Source organism: Podarcis vaucheri (assembly GCF_965113315.1).
Source record: "Podarcis vaucheri genome assembly, chromosome: 17".
NCBI lineage: Eukaryota > Metazoa > Chordata > Lepidosauria > Squamata > Lacertidae > Podarcis > Podarcis vaucheri.
Window position 1 is genome coordinate 33,881,140 of NC_138755.1, and position 17,376 is coordinate 33,898,515.

Sequence of the window (17,376 nt, forward strand, 5' to 3'; positions counted from 1 at the left end):
GCATAATCCATGTGATAAATCCCCTTTTCTGTGGGGAACATGTCAGGTCCTGAGGAGAGAAAGGCCTGGAATGTGCAGGGCAGACCACACAAACCAAGGAGACAAAACCACCCATGAGGGCGAAGGGAAGGAGGGGCGAGCCAGACAAGAGGAATGGCGCTGAAAGGGAAAGAATGAACAAGATAGGCACAAAAGAGGCTGAATGGCACAAAGGTGCAGGGAGAGGGAACAAGAGCAGCCTGCAGAGAGGGACAAGGCTGGGAGGAGATGGGTGGCTCTGCAGAAGAGGTGGGAATGGAAACAGGTAGCAAAGCGGCGAACACTGGCGGGGGATAAGGAGAAGAATGGGAACCAAACATAACATGCTCCAGACAGTCCCCAAAACATAACAGCCAAGCCTTTCCAGCAAGTCTGACTTAACACTGGGAGTTCTGCAGCACTAGGCACAAATTCTACCAAATGTCTGTGGCTCGCAAAGTTTGAATGTACTCGTTGTGCTGCCTCACTTTGCTATTCAGAGCTGCCTGCCTCTATCCCACAATTCCATGACAGGGCAGAAAATGTGATTGGTTTTTGCCATTTTTTGGCAAGATAATTTGATAGGATACACAGAGCTAGCATATATGACAGCCGGGGGGGGGGGGGGCCAAGACGAGACTCAAGATGAGTGGAAATACTTGGGAGAGTATTTAAGGAGATTTGTTGTTGTTGTTTTTTAGTCGTTTAGTTGTGTCCAACTCTTTGCGATATAATATTTAAATTAACTTACAAGTAGGAACAACAGTGTGAGCAGCAGTTACTAACAATAAGGGATATATATGTAGGATGAAATAGGATGGAAGAAAAGGATATACAGCAAAATAAGGTTGCCATGGAATGGGAAGTTCTGAGGGAAGTGATTTATTGCAGAAAATGTATGATGTATATTCAAAATATGAAAAATGTATAAAAAAAAGAAAAAAAGAAAATGTGATGTGTTTGGTAATTGTCAAATAATCTGGTAGCGAAAAAACCCAAAACCACTTTTTTTTTTAAGGTAGGCATGGGGGTCTAGCTCTTATAGCAAATGCTGACCTGAAAGATGTGATGGGAAAACTCTTTTGGTGATTCAGTAGCACGCTTTACAAAGCTATTTCCCATGGGAAAATAGCGAACTTCCCCCTCAAGTCTGAATATATAACCTGCATATTAATTAAACTGGGATTGTTACAGGATCCAGACGCCTGCCTTTCCCTTCTTCCTGACTTGCCTGGTGATTGTGGCAGTGGCATCCCAGCAGAGGTGGATTTTAGGGGGCACGACCAGTTCTCCCGCAGTGGGTGCTGAGCCAAGATGGCGCCACAGGGGGTGCTGCAACCATGACATCAAAGGGAAGGCAAGAGGTGGGGGGGCACCAAATTTTGGCGTCGCAGAGGGCACCACTGAAATTTTAAAGCTCAAAGCTCGCCGCTGATCTCAGACACAAGGACCTCTGGGAAAAGTAGTGTCAGGGAACTGACATTGGAGACCAGCAGAGAGAGAAGTCGCCCTGATAGTGCAGGAGAGGGAACCAGCAAGGAGAGAGAGAGAGGGTTTCCGAGGGGGAAGGGAATCAAGGTGACACCAAGAAAGAAGGAGGGGATGAGAGCACTTTGGAGGGAAGGCTCAGGGACTCTTCCAGTGAGATCAGCGGGGAGAGTGCCGGACCACCACTGGGCACGCCTACTCTGCGCAGAAGGCTTCCGTGCAGAGAGGCTAGGCGGAGACTGGCTGTCAAGGAATTCTTATGTTGGAAAAAAATTAGGAAACACCCACTAACAGATTCTGCCAGCGACTGAAGCAGATGCACAGGAGTGCGCTTCAGTTAGGGAAAGGTTCAAACAACAAGCAGTTTAGGGAAGTCGGTGACTTACACACAAGCAACTACAATTCCCATTACAAGTAGTTTCCACGCCACCTGTGGTATGGACTTAGGCATCCTGTAGAACTATGTTTCCCAGCATCTTCAGTACGAGAACACTGTAATGGCAACATTCTAGGTACTGGGAAGGAGACTTCACACAGAGGCTGCATATACATTACCATTTACTCAGATCCCAACACACTCCCATCCCTGATGTTTGAAGCAGTGTATACATGAAGTTAGCCACAATCAATCTCTATCCTGTAGTTTCTTTTAAAATACAGCTCTTTGATGTGTTTCTCTTCAAACCAGGTTCCACCCGATTTGAAAGCGTAAGCCACATTCACTTTGTGGTTAAGCTGAGGTGTGTCCCTTTGAGACAGCTGTTGCACACGTGCAATGACAGCTTCCCAAACTGGAGGTTGCAGGCATGGGTGTGCATTCATGTACAGGAACATGGCACTCGTATAACGTGCATTGTGGCAATGTATATAAACTGCAGCAGGAGAAGAGTGTTCATTAATGCTCTTGAAAATGCACAATTGATTTCATTATTTTAGGGCATATTCACAAGTAACACTGAACACTTTTTATAGAGGAATGTGCCATGTGGAGTTGCCAGCAATGAAGCTCTGCAACTGAGCATTTAACAGTAGCTTGGCATACAGACATTTGCTAGATAATGTGTTTATCACCTTGCAGTGAAAAGGTTCACCTGCTGAATTTTATACATCAGCTGCTAAAAGAGTTAAGGCCAGAAGAAGCTGTGCTTTTTTCTGGTTTGTTTTGTAACTCTAGCCTCTTGTGAACTGTGTTAGAATGGGACAAAAAGTGTTGAGAAATAGTTTCTATTTGCACAGACTCTCTGGCTAACTTAAGTTTTATGTATGGACTCACAGACAAGAGAGTTGTAAAAACTGGTTCAAAAACAATGTACTTAAATAAGAAAAATAATTCAGCAGAACATTCTTCGCTTTGCACTAATTTAGGATCAATTTCATAAAGAAAGCAATGAGCATCTTTGTGCTGTGTACAAACAGGCGAGTTTAGAGGGTTTGAAATCCTTAGAAGAAAGTTGCCCCTCAAACACAGGAGGAAATTCACACCTAGAACCTTCATGGTTAACAACTCCACTTCCAATGGTTTTTGTGAGCGCAAAATAGGATCAGCAGTACCATGTGGCAAGGCGAAGATAGCTGCTTAAGTAGTAGAATTTAGGGCAGAGGCACAGGACCTGTAGCCTCCAGATGATGTTGGATTTCAACTCCCATCAGCCCCAGCCAGCATCACCAATGGTCATGGATTATGGGTGCTGTAGTCCAGTAACCCATGGAAAGTCAAACATTCCCTATCCTTGATTTAGATCAGTGTTTCCCAGACTTGGGCCTCCAGCTCTTTTTGAACTGCAATTCCCATCATCCCTGGCCACTGGTCCTGCTAGCTAGGGATGATGGGAGTTGTAGTCCCAAAAATGGCTGAAGACCCAAGTTTGGGAAACACTGATTTAGACAATAGACAAAGGCAGGAATTGACGTCTGAATAGTAGGGTGAGATTTTCCAAAGTGTTAATCTTAGCATAGGGTTAGGGGTGGGACATCATTGGTGGGTTTTGCTTCAGTCAGCAAAATGTTTTGGACCAGCAGTAGCGCAATAGTGGACCACCCCTTTCCCAGGAAAGGAGAGCAGCCAGTTATGCATTGACCAAAAACAAGGACAGAAAGACGACACCAATTTGAATAAAATTTGCTTGTGACTTTTCATACGTAGAGGTGCAAACTTAGAAATAATTACATGCAATCTAACTGGAAATAAAACGTACCTCACAATGGTGACGTTACTGCTGAGGGTCAACTTCAAATCTCTTGCTCTCTGTTTTTATGGTTCTTTGTTGTTTTAACCAAACTTGGACTGAACAGCCCTCGGATAGAGTATTGTCTTCACATAGAGGACCCTTCTTTCTGACAGTCCTTCGGATTAGAGGTCTGTAAAGTAAGACATAAGGCCACTCAGTAGTATAGAATCACATAATCATAGAATTGTAGAGTTGGAAGTGTTCCCTGTGGGTCATCTAGTCCAATTCCCTGCAATGCATGCATCTTTCAAGGCCCAGGGCACAGGGTCCTAGAGACCTCTAGTCTTTAAGAAACAGTGTTGGCTCAGGAAAAGGGATCAAGTTCAGCTCCCAGAAAGTTTGAGACCTACCGCAGCTGCCAGATATAAGTTACTGTATATGTCTGTTTAAGGAATGTCAGTTCCTCAAACCGTACTAATTTGACTTAACATTAAACTCAGACAAGTTGTCAAAGTTACCTTTTGTAGAAAGCCTTTAATAAGGCTAATCTGAACATTCAGATCTTGGCCAGATTTCAGTTTGAACTTCAGGGTTTTTGGAAGAAACAGAACCACTTGCCAAATCCTTCTGACACTTCCTGGAATTTGAACAGTGTCCTGACATGGGCTTTTAAAAGCCTATCTTCCAATCCCTTTAAAGCTTTCCACACATATATGCACAGAAAGAGCTGGTTTAACAAGTGAGGATTAAAAAAAACACCAAGTGTGTGTGTGTTTTGTTTTATCTCTAACCCGCCTTTTGTCCTAAGCAATGTCCTCAGGGCAGCTTACAACAACAATATAAAGTCACAAAGTTTAAATTAAAACACACGGGTCCTGTCATTTGGCTGGCAGTGGCGGGCAACAGTAAAGCCTGCTCACCTTGTCATTTTAAGAAGAAAGCAACTTGCCAGTTTTCTGACACTGGGAGCTTATGAAAAGTTTTAATGAATGGAGGTGTACATACGTACATATATCCTAATTCACCTATCATCTGATTGGCAAGAGAGTAGATGCCTTTCAATCCCCGCCCCCTCTGTTGGGTTATAGCCAACTTTTTTATTAAAAAAAACAAACAGAGGAGGTTTCGAGAACACACTTTTCAAAAACAAACAAACAAACAACCAGAACAAATAGTAAAGCAACTGGCATTTCAGTTCATCTCTGGTTTTGCATTATTGCTATGTCTTGTTTACCTTTTAAAATTATAATCACAAATTGTAAGTTTTGCTACTGGCAGCCTGCTTCTGAAGACGTGTCTTCCTTGAGGGAGAATGTTTCAGTCTCAATGCTGTACTTCAATGCTGGCCTCACTCAGCCCCTCCTATTTCGCAACTGCCGTGAACTTTTCACATGCCTGATGCCAGGTATGTTTGGCCTCCAGACAAAGGAGCTTTGACATGTACACACCTGCATTTCTGGAGCGAAGCTGCAGTTCCCAAGGGTTGAATGCATACATGCCGTCTACATTATCTCAAGCATAATCACTCAAAGCTGTTTATTGGTATAGAATCCTGCAAGCATTGTCCTATGTACCCGAGAATCACCACTTACGGCACACACCATCGCAGCAGCAACATCGCATACTGCCTTAGTTTATTCCCACATTCCCCATCACTGCTACTGAAGTCACCTGCTCTGTAGCTAGATTAAAAAAACGCGGGTGACACAGTGGTCTAAATCACCGAACCTCTTGGGCTTGCCGATCGGAAGGTTGGCGGTTTGAATACCCGCGACGGAGCATGCTCCTGTTGCTCTGTCCCAGCTCCTGCCAACCTAGCAGTTCAAAAGCACACCAGTGCAAGTAGGTATCTAGATTAGAACATTTCAGCAAGCAACCCAACGTAACACAGAACAGCAACCCCCAAACCCAATACATAGACTTAGCAGGTGAAGCTTTGTATGACATGGAGTTAGTGAGATGGGAAAAGCCAGTGTGGTGTAGTGGTTAAGAGTGGTAGACTTGTAATCTGGTGAACCGGGTTCGCGTCTCCGCTCCTCCACATGCAGCTGCTGGGTGACCTTGGGCTAGTCATACTTCTTTGAAGTCTCTCAGCCTCACTCACCTCACAGAGTGTTTGTTGTGGGGGAGGAAGGGAAAGGAGAATGTTAGCCGCTTTGAGGCTCCTTATCAAATCCAAACTCTTCTTCTCTTCTTCTTCATCGCCTGCTCGATTTATGTAAGTTAGGGCCACCGAGAGGCAGAAGACAGGAGAGAGACTTTGTGCTGGCCACCAGGCAATGGCTTTCCCTCCCACCGCACCTGTCTTGCTTAACCCCCCCAGCCGTAGGAGCCTTTCCCAGACCATGACTTTAGGAACAACAAAAGCAGCTAGGAAGGAAGAAGAGGAACTCAGAGACATTAAATACACACACACACACACACACACACACACACATATATATATATATATTGTGTGTCTTTGCTTCTCAGTTTGCAGTGTTATTTTATGCACAGTGAGTTATTTTTATTGATTACAGTTTAGAAAATATTTATTGTAATTGTTATTGTAATAAATAAATTATTTATTGTAATTATTTATTGTAATTATTGTAATTATTAAGGGTGAATTTCTGTTTAATGATTATTTGCTGATATTTATTGTGTACTATTGTATTCTAATAGATTATTGAATATTATTGTATCGGATATAAGCTATTTATTTTAAAGTTAGGCTTTTATTATGAAATCCTTGTCTTGGATCCTATTTTTATAAGGTGTGCGATCTTAGTTGCTTCTTCAGCTTGTAAACTGCCTTGGGTACGATAATATAGGAAGGTGGTAAGCAAATTAAAAGTGAAATGAAATGGAATGGTATGAAGAGCAGAGGTGGTGCGTAGGGGAGGGATGGGACAACCCTGAAAGCAGTGTCCAATGGTGTAATCCCTGTAGAGCAATCTGCTCCTGGGCTCACAAATCTGGCAGTCACCCAACAAAAACCTAGAGTTGTCCCAATCTTCGTGTAAGCAGGGACTGCAAACTTCTAAACTGTCTCTTGTAGCCTTTGCCTTTGACAGGAACTTGATGTGTAAATATCTGCAGGAGAGTAGTATATCTCTCATCCCCTAAGGCACACTCTTCCATTGACTCTCAAGACAGACAGATGCCAACAAATCTGCTTAGGGCAGAAGAGCAGGTTAGGTTATTATTTTTCTGATCAGTTGGCAACGCTACCCTGAAGCCCACCTATTGTGTTACAAATCGTGCTGATGAGCACAGCGCAGTTCTCTCAGAGATATCAAGATCCCTGTTGCTTCAGGATACCAGCCAAGTGCATTCTGGCTGGTTCCCTACTAGGGCAGCAGGTGTTCCACAGAGCCCATCATCAAGGCTGGATAAATAATTAAACCTGCTAAATATGCTATAGTATCATGGAATAGACCTCGGGCCAAACCACACATGATATTAGTCACAAGTTTCAAGATGTGTGCTTGGCTTGGCTGCTTTCATTATAATAATAATATAATAATAATTTATTATTTATATCCCACCCATCTGGCTGCGTTTCTCCAGCCACTCTTTCGAAGGAAGAGCAGTGGTTGAACCCTGATCCGGATGAGGGGCTGCTAGGTTGGCCAGGTATAAAAGAAGAGAGGGCGTCTGCATCTTAATAGTTGTGTGTTGTTGTTGTTTAGTCATGTCCGACTCTTCGTGACCCCCTGGACCAGAGCACGCCAGGCACTCCTGTCTTCCACTGCCTCCCGCAGTTTGGTCAAACTCATGCTGGTAGCTTCGAGAACACTATCCAACCATCTCGTCCTCTGTTGTCCCCTTCTCCTCATGCCCTCCATCTTTCCCAACATCAGGGTCTTTTCCAGGTAGTCTTCTCTTCTCATGAGGTGGCCAAAGTATTGGAGCCTCAGCTTCAGGATCTGTCCTTCCAGTGAGCACTCAGGGCTGATTTCCTTAAGAATGGATAGGCTTGATCTTCTTGCAGTCCATGGGACTCTCAAGAGTCTCCTCCAGCACCAGAATTCAAAAGCATCAATTCTTCGGCGATCAGCCTTCTTTATGGTCAAGCTCTCACTTCCATACATCACTAAATAGTTGTGTAGAATCATATAATTGCGGAGCTGGAAGGGACCTTGAGGGTCATCTCGTCCAACCCCCTGAAATGCAGGAATCTTTTGCCCAATGTGGGGCTCGAACCCACAACCCTGAGATTAAGAGTGTCATGTGCTACCGATTGAAAAGGGAATCTCCCCGGATGTAGCTTTCATTGCATGGTGGAGTTCCTTCTTCTACACTATTCAAAATGCAGGAACTCTAGCTGTTCTGCTTCCATCTGGCCATCCTAGGCACCGTGCCAGTTTTCTGCTGGAAATCACCCTCTGCCTAGAAGCTGTTTGCCCTCCTTGGTGCTGTTTTCAGTAAAAATAAAAGCAGCCAGGTTAAGCACGTCATGTGCAATTTGGCCCTTGCACTAATAACTGTATCTAGAGATCTATGGAAGTTAGTGCCTTTGGCAGAGACTTGCCAAGCCTAAGATAATCTTTTTTTATTAAGAGAAAGAACAAGGCCAGAACACCCAATATAAATATATATATTTTACTAGCTCTGCTTCTGTGACTCTAATGGCATCCTGGAACACAGAAATTAAACAGATAAAACTTTCCCCTACCTTTGATCTGTTTTAGACAAAGGCATACTTTCCTCCCCCATGACTACGTGCTCAAATGAAGTCTGCCTCCTCACCACTTATCCCCATTCCAGGAAAACAGCTTCACCCTCTGAAGCTGTGCTATTTTTTTCTAGAAAAAGAGGTGCCAGAACTCACTATGAACACCTGCTTTGTTCTCTTATAATGGCAATGGTGCCCACCTGAGAGGTGCTGGAACTGTGTTCCTGTGAGCTCTGGCTGGAAAAAAAAGCCCTTCTCAAAGGTAAGGGTTTGTTGTTCTTTGCTTTTTGTTTTGCTGAGGGTTGGGATCACCCATTATTTCCTTTTTTTAGGAAGCTGCAAGGGAGGGGGAAGGCCCTGGTCAAGGGAGTCAGCAATGAGATAAAAACAGCACTCTGCAAGCAATATGGAATTTGCCACTGCAAAAACAAGCAGAGAAGTGAGAAAGGAGGAAGACCAGGATGGGGAAATGAGGGGCAGAACCTTAGCCAAACTAAGGGGGTCCTGGGCAATAGAGGTGTCCCATAGTTCTCTCCTTAAGCCAGGGTTACAGTCGCCAAAACAGAATGCCTAGTTGCCATTTGGGGGCCAGACAGCTCGAAAGTCCTATTTTCCATATGACTTTTTGGTTCCTGAATTTCGTTCCGATGGTGCAGATAAAATACCATGGATAGAATTCTACAGGATGTGTTGCTAGCGTGTAAAAACAGGCAAGATCTGAGGATCCCCAGGCATGCACTTCCAGATGGTAGAGACGTCAGGCGCCATCTTGGCACACAGGAATCTTCACTTGGTCGCAAGTGGCCAAAAGCCAGGTGCAAAATGTGTGGGGCGCTTGGTGAATTTCAAACGCTGCTCCCCACTGATGTACGTCAGCCTTCTTCACTACACAGCTTTGGCAAATTTACAATTTACTCTTTACACCGGACTTATGTGCATCTCAGGACCCATCCTATTCCTGCGACTGTAATCCATTTTAATTGTTTTTAGTTGTGAATGTTAAAGAGTTGTAACACACCCTGGGACCTGGCTGGGGAAGGCTGGGAAATAAATGCCATTTTAAAAACGACAACTTTACAACAGTTGGAAGAGGAGTGGGGGTGCGGACAACAAGCCTTCCCTTAAGAACAGGGGTAATACAAATACTCAGCAGTGTCTTTGTTTTGTTTGTGAATCACTGTTGTGTGTAAGGCTCATCAGTCCAAACTATTTGAATTGAAGTTTCCCAGGACTCTAACACCAGAGGATTTGGGATGCTTTTCTGGCTGACAGTTATTCTGGAAAAAAAAACCTCCCCAATTAAGACACACGCTACAACTCTGCAGACAGAACACACCATTTTATTGCTCAGTTATTTGTGCGCGGAGAATATTTATTTTCCAGCCCAGTCTCCCTTTCTGCATGTTTACATCTTATCATATATACTCTACCGGAAAGAAAACAAGATTACTTAACTAACGCTCCAAACATTAGTTGGGGGCAGCAGGGCAGACTGAAGAGACATTGCTGCCTATGGAATCTATGCCAGCTTTTATCCCAGGCCTGAATGCTTGCTGGATCAGTGGGAAAGACTAAAAGTATTCATTCCGTTCTGTGCAAAGATCTGCAGGCCAGCTGGGTGTGTTCATTAACAGCGGCTGGCTCTGTACATACCTGATTGCCCAGTCCTGGCAGATTAATTCAAAGCTCTCGGAGCCAGAAGACGCGGCAGGGTTGCTGCAGCTGCAGACGAGTGGGGGGGGGGAAGCCTTTTAAACCTCGCAGTCCTGGCTCAGGAAAGGGAACCTGCAGTTCAGATAGGGAGAGAGGGTGGCACGGACATGTCTGAGATTTACGAAACCCTTAGAAAAGCAAACGTTTACAGACAGGTGCCCTAATCTCCCATTTCATTACTTTCACTCCTTAGCTAATCCATCTTCCTATTCCTTGTTGCTTACGGGTAGGAATTTAGTCTGCTTTGCATTTTCATTCAAATCTACCTAATTTGCTAATGCGGCTATGTGAAACCTTCCCATTTCTGATTTTTGTTACAGAGCTGTCCATCCAACCTCCCCCGGCCCCTCCAAAATGAGAATATATGGGGAAAGTGTGCATAAAAATGCAAATAATAGTGAAAATAACATCAAAAGGCATTATACTAGGGGAAACCGCTGGCAAAAATATGTATATTAGGGGAGATGCACACTAAAGTACTGGCGGGTTTTTGTGAGGATGTTAAAATACAAATTATTGGCAAACTGATGCAGAAATCTGGTGAAATTGCTGAATTTATGATCAGAAGAGAAATGGAGAAAAAACAAAATTGGTAGATTTATCCATCCCTAATTTGGGCCCATAACATGGAAAAAAACCTCCTCTTCTAAGTCCCCACCCCTCTTTCTCCCCATGAATGTTTCTTTATTGTGTCTGGTTCTGCTACTTTTAGAATGCCTTCCACTTCTTGAACACTCATCACAATTCACTACTATTTTCCCACCTGTCAATGCAGAAGTTACCAACTTCTCACTCACTTCTCGCGTTCTGTTTCTTCTTCTTTTACTATATAAGAAAGAAGAAAGCAATGTAATATACAATTATAGTTTGTTCACCGAAGGGTGGAAAAAATGTACAAAGTTGTATTGTCTTGAAATTTACTTTTCAAGAATGACTCTCCGCCCCCTGCTCCCACATGTTGGCTTAGTTCTCAGTATTGCAAACCAGATGCATTTATACAGCATATTAAATATGCATATTAAAGCATATTAAAGAATTTTACTACTTTTTATTCAGATCCCCACCTCTTGCCTCGCTTTTCTCTGGTTCTGTTTGGGCACGTTTAACTGCAGCCTGACACACAGAAATACAGCAAATAAAATGTTCCCTCATATGGAAATTTCACCTGCTAAATTTATTGTTCCCAGCTACTGTAAAAAATACAACTGTGTGTGTGTGTGTGTGTGTGTGTGTGTGTGTGGCAATCCTATTTCCACCTTGAAATATTTGCCACTGTAAAACTTGCAAATATTATGCAAACAGAAGACAGAGACTTTACTTAAGCAAAGGTCCTACAATGGCAACGAAAATGGTTCTAGTTTTATATTTTAATTCCCTCTTTGGTCTTCTCAAAATTGCTCCATAGGATTGTTCCATACAACTACTTGTGGAGTTTTTGCTTCTGGTTTTCCATTCAGAAAATCATTCCAACTTATTCAAACACTGCCTTTTCCCCCTGGTGGGACTCAACGCAGCTTACAAATAAACTTCCCCCGATATAGTTTCTTATTCGCACAGATTTCTCACTTTCCCTCCCTTTTAATGTTTCATTATTTTAATGTTGTGTTTTAATTTTGTTTTAAGTTGTAATCATTCAACTTGTTTTTATTATTGCTTGTAAGCCGCTCTGAGCCCGGCCTTGGCTGGGGAGGGCGGGATATAAATAAAAAATATTATTATTATTATTAACCATGTCTTTTCATAGCTCCTTCAGCTTTTAGAAGCAGCCTGACAGAAATTCATCAGTTAAAGCTTAGGAACACCAAACGCAAAGGTGGGCCTTTTATTAGTTAGCATTCACCCCCACAAAAAGCAGGGGGATATAAGGATGGAAGCAAATCTAAAAATAATAATAATTATTCTGTTATCTTAACGCATCATTATTCCACCAGGCCAGCCATGGCTTCCCTCAAATAATCTTGGGAAACTGCAGTTTGTTCAAGGTAATGAAAATTGTTTAGGAGTCCCCTCACAGAGCTACAGTTTCTAAAAGTGGTTTAAACAACCAACCCTTCTTCCCAGGGAACTCTGACAATTGTAGCTCTGTGAGGGGAAGAGAGGTCTCTTAACAGTTATCAACACCTTTTGCAAACTCTACAATTTGATCATCCCCTTTTGATCGCTGGCAGATTTTTTTCCCCCTCCTCTAAGTTGTTTCAAAACCTGCTTGACCAGAGATAAAGAGTGAAACAGCTAAGCCTGCCAAAATCTGAAAGCGGGCTTAGCAGGTGATAAAGTGGAGTTCCATGCCACAAATAGCTCCATCTTCTGTTTTCTGCACCTCAGACCTTTTGTTTTTCCTGGTTTCCTTCGACAAACCTTTTTTTTTAACATTAAATTTGTATACCACCCTATATCCAGTGGCGTAGCGTGGGGGGGTGCAGGGGGGGCCGGCCGCACCGGGCGCAACATCTGGGGGTTAGGGTTAGGGGGCGCAAATCCACGGGTTAGGGGGCGCAAATTACTTGCCTTGCCCCGGGTGCTGACAACCCACGCTATGCCACTGCCTATATCTATAGGCCTCGGGGCAGTTCACAACATAAAGTTACAACGTAAAAAGCACGGAAGACGTAGTAAAAACAATTCAAACAGTCCCTAAACAATATGCCGGCCAACCAATATAAGTGCAAATACAAAATACAAAGTAACATACAGCATTTAAAGACAATTTGAAGCCCTCCCACCTCCCAAACAAAACACCCACCCACCCAAGTTTAAAAACCCGTCCCCATAGAACTTGTGTTTGACAAACCGTAGCAGGGCGTCCAATTCTCTTTAATTTCGTTTACAGGCCAAGTGGTGAAAAAACTTAATTTGTGAAATTTCCCAGTAACTGGCTGCTTTTAAAGACACAGGTGGATGGCCAGAGCATCTCCTCCAGCATTTATCCGATGAAAACAGGGATGCCCTATTCAATAAATAATAATAATAATATTGTATTATTTATACCCCTCAATTTGACTGGGTTGCCACTCTGGATGGCTTCCATCATATATAAAAACATAATGGAACGTGAAACATTAAAAAAAACTTCCCTATACAGGGCTGCCTTCAGATGTCTCTAAAGGTTGCATAGTTACTTAGTGCCGTATTTACATATAAGCTAAACAAGCTACAGCTCAGAGCTCCACTCTCTTGGAGGCCCCCCAAAAAATTAAAGGGGAAAAACTGGATGAACATTTCCAAAATATAAGATAAAAAACAAATAAACTAAAACCTGCAATTATTATTTCATGTTATAGCAAGTTTCTAAATTATGAGTCTTTGTAAATTGTGTTTGTAAAGGAACTTTCGTTATTGCCAAATGCCAATGTTGTTTGCATTATTAAGTTTGTTATGAATAAAAAAATCATTTTAAGTCAGAGCTTAATAATTATTTCACTATGAATGTACTTCTTCATAATTGTATTTCACTGTTAATATACTTCTTAATTCAGTTCAAAAATTACTTTGACAAAATACATATTTTGTTATGTGCAAATGGCTTTAGATACCTGTGAGGTCCATAAATGACCATATAGCATATATTCTACACAAAAAAGCAGCGACAATTTGTTGTTGACAAAGGACAGCTGGACATATAAAGGGCTCCATTACTTAACCTAAATCTGGCCCTGGTTACTTACCTCCTAGGCTGGGGGGGGGGGGGGAGTGGGGGTCACATAACTCCATACCCTCCAACATTTCTCCGATGAAAATATAGACGTCTTAAAGAAAAGTTAGACATTCCAGGATCAAATCAGAAACCAGGATGGCTTTTGTAAATCCAGGACTGTCCCTGGAAAATAGGGACACCTGGAGGGTCTGCTGGGAGGGGGGCACCCTTTACTGCAAGCAGATCTTGAATTGTTTTGACCAATGCCCCTAAACTCAGATATTGTTTACACTCTCTAGGCCAAACCAGATTACACTGCAGCTTCATATAACACTTTTCAAGCTTTCCTCCCTTTCTCTTAATGAAAAGCAGCTGCAGGAGGCTGTGAAATTGATCAGAGAAGGGGCAGTGGGTAGAAAAGGGTGTTTAACTATTTCCCCAGAGGCCACTAAAACCAAAAAACCTGTCATTCCCAAATTATTTTTCCACCTGTGATAAAAAAAGGGATGGATACCATGTTCTACTCTCTTAAAAAGTAGTATATTTCCACCATCAAATACTGTCATCATACAGAATAAAGGCCGATTCTGAGCTTTTTTGAAAAATGGGGACACCTGGTGTCTGTCTAAAAGTCTATTTACAAAGGACCTGGATTTTAGGATGCACAACAGAGGTGGCAAAATATGTACAATTATATAGATATTCAGGTGAGCATTGCAAATGTTTTTCTTACCAGTCCCAGCTCCTGTGTCTTTAACAGTAGCCTGATCTGCTCGCATTAGCAGATAGTTTAATATCTTCAAGCTGTGAAAAAGCTGAACCTGGAGGTTAGAAAGCACATGAGTAAGCCAAATCATTTTTTCAGGTTACTTGGCATCCTTAATTCAGAATAGTATAATCCAAACCAGATTATGAAAAGCAAGGAGAGAGAATCTTTCTCCTGTTATAGTGATTGAGCAAGAAAATTGGTGATTAAATCAAAGTTAGTAATTGCAAAGTAATGTACATTTGGCCAATAAACATAAGTTCTTTAAAGTCTGCCCTTATATGGGGCTTTTAAAGCTTTAAAATGCAAAGAAAACAGGCTGAGGAGGGGATTAATAAAATACTTATACAGTATGAGAGAATGACTGGGGGGGGGATGCAGAAATGGTTCTCAGCATAAAGAAACCCAGAGATCCATTCAAGAGATAAGATGTGGGGGAGGAATTAAAGTAATAATTAAAAAAAAAAGATAATGTAACACAAAGGAAAGAATAATATAATACACTAGGTAGAATGAAGCCCAGATTCATGACGTCCAACTAGCAGCTGCAACCAAACCCAGTACTGTACTCTTAAATGATCTCAGTACATCTACAATTTTAGTGTGTGAGGTAGCTCCAGAAGAATTGAGCAAAGCAATTTTAAGAAGAGTAGTGCATGTATGTGCATGCTCACAACCAATATTATTATTTTTGTTATTAATTTATTATTTATACCCCGCCCATCTGCCTGGGGTTTCCTAGCCCAGGGTCCAGCAAACTTTTTCAGCAGGGGGCCGGTCCACTGTCCCTCAGACCTTGTGGGGGGCCAGACTATATTTTTTTTTGGGGGGGGAAATGAACGAATTTCTATGCCCCACAAATAACCCAGAGATGCATTTTAAATAAAAGCATACATTTTACTCATGTAAAAACACGCTGATTCCTGGACCACCGCAGGCCGGATTTAGAAGGCGATTGGGCCAGATTCGGCCCCTGCGCCTAGCCACTTTGGGCGGCTCCCAAGAGAATATTAAAAACATGATAAAACATCAAACATTAAAAACTTCATTAAACGGGGCTGCCTTCAGATGTCTTCTAAAAGTCAGATAGTTGTTTATTTCTGATGGGAGGGCGTTCCACAGGCTGGGTGCCACTACCGAGAAGGCCCTGAACAATGGGGGTGGAGACACTTAGTTTAGTGTTGGTGATTATTATCTTTAAAACCCTAGATTGCTTAAGTCCAGAATACCTTAGGAACTGCCATCTTGCCTGTTTCCAAACATCGGGGGGGTGTCTATGATTAGCTGAGTATGAAAAGAGAGAGGGCCTTCTCAGTGGTGGCACCCATGTTTTGAAATCCTTTGCCTTATGATGTTCAGTTTGTCTCCTCATTCACTGTTTTTTGCCAGTTTATTAACACCTTTTATTTTGGGCAGACCTTTATGTCCTAGGCCATGCCTTTATTATTTTTAAACTGCTGAGCTGGTCACATTTGTAATTGTCTTATACTATTTTAAGGAATTTGCAATTTTAATAGGCTATAAGCCACCCCAGATGGGTCTCCTGCAAAATATTGCATTTGGGGCAGTCTTTTATGAAGCAGCCTGTCTGAATTAATGCTCTTTAAAGCTTCTAGTCTCTTCAAGGCCGCCTCGCCTTTCTGCTACGTGAAGCTGATAAGAGAGGCCCTGCTTGTTAGCAAAAAAATGCATCTTCTATTGACAGGTGTGCGGGGGTGCATGGGGAAGAGAAAAAAAGTTTAAACTTCCAGATCTATGATTCTAACTCTACACTGTAAGAACACACAAAGGGGTCTCAATCCTTTGTGTACTCAATGCAGAGGTGATCTGATTGATTCTTGACATTTCTGGCTCTGGCTTTGGGGTTTAATTGAACATTACATTATATGTGTAAAACAACTGCATTAAAAACATCTCTGTTTTGCTAGGTAAAGGTAAAGGTACCCCTGCCCGTACGGGCCAGTCGTGTCCGACTCTAGGGTTGCGCGCCCATCTCGCTTAAGAGGCCAGGGGCCAGCGCTATCCGAAGACACTTCCGGGTCACGTGGCCAGCGTGACAAGCTGCATCTGGCGAGCCAGCGCAGCACACGGAAACGCCGTTTACCTTCCCACTGGAGCGGTCCCTATTTATCTACTTGCACCCGGGGGTGCTTTCGAACTGCTAGGTTGGCAGGCGCTGGGACCGAGCAACGGGCGCGCACCCTGCCGCGGGGATTCGAACCGCCGACCTGACGATCGGCAAGTCCTAGGCGCTGAGGTTTTACCCACAGCGCCACCCGCGTCCCCCGGTTTTGCTAGGTACCTGCTTCTATATTGGACAATTGTGATTGTGAGACCGTGTTTCTGTAGACTCGGCACTTAGCAGGCTGAGGTCAGTTGTGTATCAGAACTATGCTGTGTGACAGAGGGTGAAAGCAGAGGGGTCTGTTCTATGGGTTCTGACATACTTCCTGGGTCCCAGGTCACAACACCCAGGTTACATTACCTTAAAGAATTATGGGAAGGGTACATGGATAAGGGTGCTGAGAGTTGTTAGGATGAAAGACCCCCTATTCCCCTCACAGAGCTACAATTCTCAGAGAGTTTTAACAATGAATTCGTCTGAGAATTGTAGCTCTGCAAGGGAGATAGGGGTCTTCTAACCATTCTTAGCACTCTTAACAACAACAACAACAACAACAACAACAACAATTTATTTATACCCCAGCCACTCTGGGCGGCTCCCAACAGAATACGGAAAACATGATAAAAGATCAAACATTAAAAACGTCCCTGAACAGGGCTGCTTTTATATGTCTTCTAAAAGTCAGAAAGTTGTTTATTTCCTTGACATCTGATGGGAAGGCATTCCACAGGGTGGGTGCCACTACTGAGAAGGCCCTTTGCCTGGTTCCCTGTAGCTTCACTTCTCACAGTGAGGGAACTGCCA

General features: G+C 42.9%; 1 protein-coding gene across 1 annotated transcript in view; it reads right to left on the bottom strand.

The window, feature by feature from the left end:
- The window catches only part of LOC309521782 (ephrin type-B receptor 5), a 159,732-nt gene extending 148,865 nt beyond the window's left edge, over nt 1-10,867 (bottom strand). The window contains exons 1-3 of the mRNA XM_082204662.1: nt 10,811-10,867; nt 9,988-10,119; nt 3,702-3,864 (exon numbers count right to left, since the gene is read on the bottom strand). The gene's annotated coding sequence lies outside the window, so the exon portion shown is untranslated. The remainder of the gene's footprint in view (nt 1-3,701; nt 3,865-9,987; nt 10,120-10,810) is intronic.
- Between the last annotated feature and the right edge of the window lie 6,509 nt (nt 10,868-17,376).